This window comes from Schistocerca gregaria, chromosome X, assembly GCF_023897955.1.
Source record: "Schistocerca gregaria isolate iqSchGreg1 chromosome X, iqSchGreg1.2, whole genome shotgun sequence".
NCBI lineage: Eukaryota > Metazoa > Arthropoda > Insecta > Orthoptera > Acrididae > Schistocerca > Schistocerca gregaria.
The window spans coordinates 273,088,315-273,097,326 of record NC_064931.1 but is presented as its reverse complement, the minus strand read 5'-3'; the positions used below and the strand labels follow the sequence as shown (position 1 = coordinate 273,097,326).

Here is a 9,012-nt window from a genome sequence, read left to right as displayed (position 1 = left end):
ACGTCGAATATAAATTTAAATGTTACAAGGTATTTTTTGAATGTATTTGTCTGTTTATGCCATGTAGAAAAGTGAAACATGGATGACCCCTAACAGTAGCAATGGGCTGGATGCAGCAGCCGCGCAGTCCAATCTCAACAATCTGAACGTTGTCACAGCTCTGCAGAAGTCTGCGGTTCTCGCTTGCAATCGTGAGCATTTTGCTGCTGAAAGCTTGCAACAGTGCTGGAGCGGTAAGGTAACTTTTTATGCCATCTCGACTGTAGTGTGTGTGCGGGTATTTGTGTGTGTGTATGATTGGGGGGGGGGGGGGGGATAAAAATTGTAGAGGCAGACGGAAGCTTAACTAAGGATAGGGAAGCTATCGAAGCTATCATAGGATTGGCTAGTGTGAAGAGCTGCAGCTTTCCAGTCTTGGCGTGGCCGAGCGGTTCTAGGAGTTACAGTCTGGAACCACGCGATCGCTACGGTCGCGCGTTCGAATCCTCACTCGGGCATGGATGTGTGTGATGTCCTTAGGTTAGTTAGGTTTAAGTAGTGCTAAGTTCTATGGGACTGATGACCTCAGAAGTTAAGTCCCATAGTGCTCAGAGCCATTTTTTTACAGTCTTCAGACTGAAGAAAACAACAATGCATACATTAAAAAAGCAAAGTTCCGTTGTCTCGTTAGGTGGGCCAATCGGGCCCGATCTATTGCCGTGTCACCCTCTGCTACTGGCGTTACCGGCTGCAGAATGGAGGGGCATACTACTCTCGTGGTCGCTGTCGGGTTTCTTGGCCTTGGAATCGCTTCTGATCGCTCGACTAGCTCCTCATTTGGCGTCACGAGTCCGTGTGCACCGTTTACCAGTCCTTCCATCAACGAGATACCCTTGTCAGTACTGGAAATGGGATACAGGCGCTCTGCATGGCAGGTCACCGTGCTGGCCACTCAGCTATGGAGGTAGACTTGGAAGACATTAGCAGCATATAATTACTGGAGTAGATTTCCAGTGCATCCACAAATCAATGGACCTAAATTTAAAAAATCAATGAAAACAGAACATGTAATTGACAGCTTACAATTAAAGGATATGTTTGAACTGAATCATGGCACACTACATGGTTTGTCCCATATAAGCTGACCCATATAAGCTGAAATCTGATAGGTAATCTCTTCTAATCATGCTACACTATGTGATCAAAAGTATCCGGACACACAGCTGAAATTGACTTACAAGTTGGTGGCACCCTCCATCGATAATTTTGCAATTTATCTGGCCCACCCTTAGTCTTGATGACGCAGGCTTACGTTCAGTCAGGTGCTGGAAGTTTTCTTGGGGAATGGCAGCCCATTCTTCACGGAGTGCCGGCTGGGGTGACCGAGCGGTTCTAGGAGCTACAATCTGGAACCGCGCGACCGCTACGGTCGCAGGTTCGAATCCTGCCTCAGGTATGGATGTGTGTGATGTCCTTAGGTTAGTTAGGTTTACGTAGTTCTAAGTTCTACGGGACTGATGACCTTAGAAGTTAAGTCCCATAGTGCTCAGAGCCATTTGAACAATTTTTTTTATCTTCACAGAGTGCCACACTGAGGAGAGGTAGCGAGTCGGTTGGTGAGGTCTGGCACGAATTCGGCATTCCAAAACATCCCAAAGGTGTTCTATAGGATTCAGGTCAGGACTCTGTGCAGTCCATTCCATTATAGGGATGTTATTGTCGTGCAACCACTCCGCCGCAGGCCGTGCATTACGAACAGGTGCTCGATCGTGTTGAAAGATGCAATCCCCGAAGTGATCTTCAACAATGGGAAGCAGGGATGTGCTTAAAACATCAATGCAGGCATATTCTGTGATAGTGCCACGCAGAACAACAAGGAGTGCAAGCCCCCTCCCTGAAAAACACGACCACACCATAACACCACCACCTCAGAATTTTACTGTTGAAACTTCCTGGCAGATTAAAACTGTATGCCCGACCGAGACTCGAACTCGGGACCTTTGCCTTTCGCGGGCAAGTGCTCTACCAACTGAGCTACCGAAGCACGACTCACGCCCGGTTCTCACAGCTTTACTTCTGCCAGTATCTCGTCTCCTACCTTCCAAACTTTACAGAAGCTCTCCTGCGAAACTTGCAGAACTAGCACTCCTGAAAGAAAGGATATAGCGGAGACACGGCTTAGCCACAGCCTGGGGGATGTTTCCAGAATGAGATTTTCACTCTGCAGCGGAGTGTGCGCTGATATGAAACTTCCTGGCAGATTAAAACTGTGTGCCCGACCGAGACTCGAACTCGGGACCTTTGCCTTTCGCGGGCAAGTGCTCTACCAACTGAGCTACCGAAGCATGGGCGTGAGTGCTACCCGTGCTTCGGTAGCTAGTATATGCCAGTCTTCAATGTAGACGATACAGTTTTGTTAATTTGGTAATAAACGTGTATCACAAACTTGGGTCTTCCTTTAGTTATTCTTACGATCGTCTGATACAACAATCAATTGGGCGAATCAATGCCAGATTTACGAGAAGCGCGAAGTCTTTTCCGATTTTCGTGACATACAATCCAATACTTTTCAGTTGTCTGACTTCAGAATGATGTATTGTAGCAGCTGTCTACTAATGTGTAATAGACTGGTTGCAGTTGTGACCACAACACATATCTGAAGAGCTAATCACATGAACTGTCCTGGTTGTTAATAATTTAAGTGATGAAGAAGCAGATAAATAGGTCTGATGAAACAACTCAATGTAAGTGAACGTTTAGCCAACAACCTGTCACGTTGCGCACAACTTCCTTCTATTGTCAAATGGAATAGAACTGTGGAGAATCTCAAGATATATAAATTAGGAGTTTGTAATCCACAAAAAAGGTACTTTCAGTTTGGATAAAATTGACCCTGAGAACGAAAACAAAACTCTTTGCCATGCAGTTCATATACACATCAACAAAAACTCACGATTCTGCTCTTAAGTGGTATGCAGCAGCCCTAGAATGAGGCAGCTGCAACACTTGCTACATGACATGTCTGTTAGCCAAGGCAGTATAAAATTGTTCCAATTTTCATCTGTTATGGGAGCCTTTAATACTATTATGGAGTTCTAGTTACTGCTTACTTACCTTAGGTTCCAATTTCTTATTTGGTATGAAAGAGATTTCTTAATAGGGCAACAGTGTCCCATGTTTTTAGGTAACTTAGGCATAAACCATTTTATATTAAGCTTTGTTTACGTCGTTCTCTATTTTATAATTTTCAGTCTTTTACATCCAATCCTTTCTTATCAAGCTGACAGGTATTTATTTTGGTATTGAATGAAATGATTAAGGAATTAAGACCGAGATCAAGGACCAAAACCTTATGTCAGAGTTTGAGAAGTGTGGAATGTCTCAATAAATAAGCAGAAGCTTCATTGCTTGCCAATGACAAAAGTTTATTAACACTGAAACTAGGTTTTCCTTTTGAAGACATTGGCCTAATAAAAATATAGGCTATATATTCCTTATTCATTCATAAAAAGTATGCAAACTGAGAATGAAATAAAGCATAAACGTTAGGTACTATATTCAGAATTTTATTGCAGCAAAAAAGCTTTTCCTGATCTGTTGTTATCCACTTTATGTTGAATCGCTTGTTATTGGTACACAGAAGAATTATTATAATTTGACTGTTTTCACTTAACTGCCTTTTTCACAAGGCTGTGGGATTTAAAAATAACACAGTTACATGTAAAAAATATTATTATATAAAATTGCAACATTAAGTCCCACATCAAAACTTAAATGTACAGAAAAACGTGTACCCATTATGGCTCAAATGGTTCTGAGCACTATTGGACTTGACATCTTAGGTCATCAGTCCCCTAGAACTTAGAACTACTTAAACCTAACTAACCTAAGGACATCACACAACAGCCAGCCATCACGAGGCAGAGAAAATCCCTGACCCCGCCGGGATTCGAACCCGGGAACGCGGGCGTGGGAAGCGAGAATGCTACCGCACGACCACGAGATGCGGGCTGCCCATTATGAATCAGGTTTCACCAAACAATAGAAGTGAAACCATTAAGGATGGAACGATGCCAAAAAAAAAAAAAAATGTGAACAACACTGCCTTGAATCTAGGAGTTTTCAGTCCTAATTGGAAACAGTATTAGTGAAACCAAGTATCAAAAGCCCAGAAGCATGAGCACTGCTACACACGACCCTATTTAGATACTTATCTGATATTCCTCTGAAAAGGCTTCGATGCTGGCAGCAACATAGTCACACAAAAACAATGTTAATCAAACCATTTTCAGAGAGATAGTGGAAAGATAATTAGGCTACTAACAAAGAGGCACAAAACATGGCATGTTCCAACATTTCTGCAAAACACCACTACTTGATTTCGATATCAGAAGCATAGAAACAAAATTATGTTCTTGCAGGTAGCCACAGTTGCAGCCTGCAGTCATTCGTAAATGAAGACTCCACTATAAATACATCGAGACAGATCAATCTTCAGCAAAGTTTGTGGACTAACAAAGTTATCACAAGCCAGTAAACTAACTCCCATGAATTTATAATGTTGTGTGGTGCCTCAAATGACACTTACAAAAATGAAACGCCTATTGCTTGTTGAGAATGAAAGAAATGTCTCAGTCTCCTGACTCATACAAATGTAATACTTCTTTCCATTCCATATAGATATGATTTATCACAGTGGTCTTGCATAAACCAGGAAAATAGTCAAGCAAACTAACATAAGAAAATGTGCAATCATTTATAAAATATGTCTTACTACACACATAAATGTTGTGGGCTGTAGCTTCCATACAACACATGGGTTACATTTCAGTGGATTAGGGGAGAAATTGCTAGCAAATTTAGTGCTCAATGAAGTAGCAAAAAACGAATAACGTACACCTGCGAACACTACAATCTCTCTCATTTTTGAGGGTAAACCACTTTGGACCAGATAACAAAAAATATAATTTGCAATGACACACAAGCAAAAACCATAACATGCTGCACAATGATTGGAATGTATTTCAATGTGCCAAAAATGAGACAATTCTGTTTCTCATCAATATGTTGCCACTCGTGGTGGAAACTTAATTAACAACACTGGCTTGAACAAACTATAGCATAATCTCCCAAACAATGGCTAAATACACTCCTGGAAATGGAAAAAAGAACACAGTGACACCGGTGTGTCAGACCCACCCTACTTGCTCCGGACACTGCGAGAGGGCTGTACAAGCAATGATCACACGCACGGAACAGCGGACACACCAGGAACCGGGGTGTTGGCCGTGGAATGGCGCTAGCTGCTCAGCATTTGTGCACCGCCGCCGTCAGTGTCAGCCAGTTTGCCGTGGCATACGGAGCTCCATCGCAGTCTTTAACACTGGTAGCATGCCGCGACAGCGTGGACGTGAACCGTATGTGCAGTTGACGGACTTTGAGCGAGGGCGTATAGTGGGCATGCGGGATGCCGGGTGGACGTACCGCCGAATTGCTCAACACGTGGGGCGTGAGGTCTCCACAGTACATCGATGTTGTCGCCAGTGGTCGGCGGAAGGTGCACGTGACCGTCGACCTGGGACCGGACCGCAGCGACGCACGGATGCACGCCAAGACCGTAGGATCCTACGCAGTGCCGTAGGGGACCGCACCGCCACTTCCCAGCAAATTAGGGACACTGTTGCTCCTGGGGTATGGGCGAGGACCATTCGCAACCGTCTCCATGAAGCTGGGCTACGGTCCCGCACACCGTTAGGCTGTCTTCCGCTCACGCCCCAACATCGTGCAGCCCGCCTCCAGTGGTGTCGCGACAGGCGTGAATGGAGGGACGAATGGAGACGTGTCGTCTTCAGCGATGAGAGTCGCTTCTGCCTTGGTGCCAATGATGGTCGTATGCGTGTTTGGCGCCGTGCAGGTGAGCGCCACAATCAGGACTGCATACGACCGAGGCACACAGGGCCAACACCCGGCATCATGGTGTGGGGAGCGATCTCCTACACTGACCGTACACCTCTGGTGATCGTCGAGGGGACTCTGAATAGTGCACGGTACATCCAAACCGTCATCGAACCCATCGTTCTACCATTCCTAGACCGGCAAGGGAACTTGCTGTTACAACAGGACAATGCACGTCCGCATGTATCCCGTGCCACCCAACGTGCTCTAGAAGGTGTAAGTCAACTACCCTGGCCAGCAAGATCTCCGGATCTGTTCCCCATTGAGCATGTTTGGGACTGGATGAAACGTCGTCTCACGCGGTCTGCACGTCCAGCACGAACGCTGGTCCAACTGAGGCGCCAGGTGGAAATGGCATGGCAAGCCGTTCCACAGGACTACATCCAGCATCTCTACGATCGTCTCCATGGGAGAATAGCAGCCTGCATTGCTGCGAAAGGTGGATATACACTGTATTAGTGCCGATATTGTGCATGCTCTGTTGCCTGTGTCTATGTGCCTGTGGTTCTGTCAGTGTGATCATGTGATGTATCTGACCCCAGGAATGTGTCAATAAAGTTTCCCCTTCCTGGGACAATGAATTCATGGTGTTCTTATTTCAATTTCCAGGAGTGTAGTTCAAAAAGTAATGTGTGTCCCATTTAGAGGCACAAAGATCACAAGTTACTGCACAACTATTATTGCATACAGGTATGGTGGAGTATCAATTAGTTGGAAACACACTGTATATAAAGTAGTTATAAGTGTTTGTTTATGGCAGGTATATTTGTAAGGTGTTACACACACATAAAATTATAATTGTCTGTGTCCATTGCACACTGGGAAAAAATTTCATAGATAAAATGAATAAGTTGGTTATATTAGTTTCAAGATACAGAGAACACAAACTTTTTGTAGCTGGTTATAAAACATAGACATAACAAATTGCTATGTGAACCATCGCATGTGAGTGAAACAGTTTTCACATTCCTTGAATTGGCAAGATCCATGCACTAACTACCTCGGCTTTTTGCTCATCAGTTATATCGGCAGTCAAGAAATACCCAACTGGGAGCTTCCAAGAAGCATCAGTAACCACAAGCTTGGGCACAAAAAGTTCTTTGGCAGTAGGCAAATTATCTGTGTCTACTGATGACCCCATGTCAACATAACCGTCGGAAACCTCGCTTCGGGGTGACAAGCTCTTGCCTTAATTACCTTAAACGCCTCGGATGTGAATCCAAGCACTCCACCTACACACTGGTACCACTTCGGTAATGTTCTGGGTGTGACAAACATGTATTGAAACAGCGCCTAATATAATTATACGCCCTGTGGGAATAAAAATGCAGCTTTAAGGAAAAGGAGCGCACTTCTGGGCTGTATGTCCTAGGTACAAAAAATGGCTCTGAGCACTATGGAACTGAACTCCTAAGGTCATCAGTCCCCTAGAACTTATAACTACTTAGACCTAAAAACCTAAGGACATCACACACATCCATACCCGAGGCAGGATTCGAACCTGCGACCGTAGCGGTCGAGCGGTTCCAGACTGTAGCGCCTAGAACCGCTCGGCCACTCCTAGGTACAGCCTGTGCACTAGCTTTCAAAGTTTGCCGCTGCAGCAAGTCTCTCTACATTCCAGGTATGCTTTCTACTATATTTAGTGAACTTTCATCAACAAGATGCTTGTCTTTCAGTAGATTAATGACAGCACTCAAAGAAGCCACTTTCTTCTTATGTCGTCGTTTAGACTACTGAAGAGTTTTAATTTGTTTTTTGTACTGTTCACTTTTTGGTATGAGGTGTTCACATTTCCTCTTCAGTTCAGCACTTTCAGAGGATGCCTGACTAAGTTCAGGGGGTCCTACAGTGCACTTAGAAACAGGAGCAGGAACTACTTCATCCTGCACTCTGCTGACAGTGGCCAAAACTTAAGATTTAAAGGAAGAGCTCTCCTTCTGCACTGGTGGCTTTCTCTTCTGTCTCCCTAAGGAAAATAAACAGATGCAAAACATGAAGAACTGTGTTACTTTTTTTAAATAGATGGTTGAAGGTGTTACAGCCTTTGTCCTGAACAACCCACTAAATACTCCTACTCTTAGTCCTTTCCAGAAATATAAATTCTATTTTTCAGCATCTATTTATCTTTTTCATAAAATACTCATTTCCCTAACAAAAACCATTGTTGTGTTCAGCAGACAATTTGAGATTCCTCCCATGTGCGAATCTACAATTAATACACACTTAAATAAGAAATGTAAACTCTGAATATGTAAAATATTTCTGCTGGGGTGACTTGTGATGTAATCACATGTCAGTTGTAGGCACTAGTTATAGACTGGAAAACTCAACCGATTAGAGTGGGAACTTTTCGACGGAATAAGCGTAGAACAGGGCATCAGTGAAGATAAGGTCGTTACAACATCACCAAATATGGCTGTAACTAGGAATGCAAAGACATCCAGGAAGGCCTTTTTGCTTAGCTAGAGTGACAATAAAAAGTTTTGAGATTTCCTGAGCAGTCACTATGTAAATTTCATTTCTAACACTAAGAATTTTCAGTGTCAATGGACGAAATTCAAGAGCATTGTGCAATACATTTTATATCGGTATGTTCCGATCAAAGTTGTGAGAGATGGAAAAAACGTACGGTACTTCGAGATCAATGTGAGAAAGGTGCTACGAAAGCAAAGAGAGCTTCACTGCACGTAGTCACAGCCTCACAGACAAACAAAAATTAAACTAACCAAAATTAGCGTAAGAAGAGGCATGCGTGAAGCGTTCAAAACATTCGAAACTAAAATTTTGTCTACCGACTTTACAAAAAATGGTTCAAATGGCTCTGAGCACTATGGGACATAACCTCTGAGGTCATCAGTCCCCTCGAACTTAGAACTACTTAAACCTAACTAACGTAAGGAGATCACACATATCCATGCCATAGACAGGATTCGAACCTGCGACCATAGCGGTCGCGAGGTTCCAGACTGTGGCACCTAGAACCGCACGGCCACACCAGCCGGCCGACTTTACAGAAAATCCTTATGTTAAATCAGTAAACTGGTCGAAGCCATCCGTCCAGACACTCTGACCATA

At 43.9% G+C, this 9,012-nt stretch overlaps 1 non-coding gene across 1 annotated transcript; it reads right to left on the bottom strand.

Annotated features, from left to right (window-relative positions):
• Nucleotides 1-1,949: 1,949 nt before the first annotated feature.
• Trnas-cga (transfer RNA serine (anticodon CGA)) lies at nt 1,950-2,024 on the bottom strand. The gene has a single exon. It is a non-coding gene; the product is annotated as a tRNA-Ser (tRNA).
• Nucleotides 2,025-9,012: the final 6,988 nt, after the last annotated feature.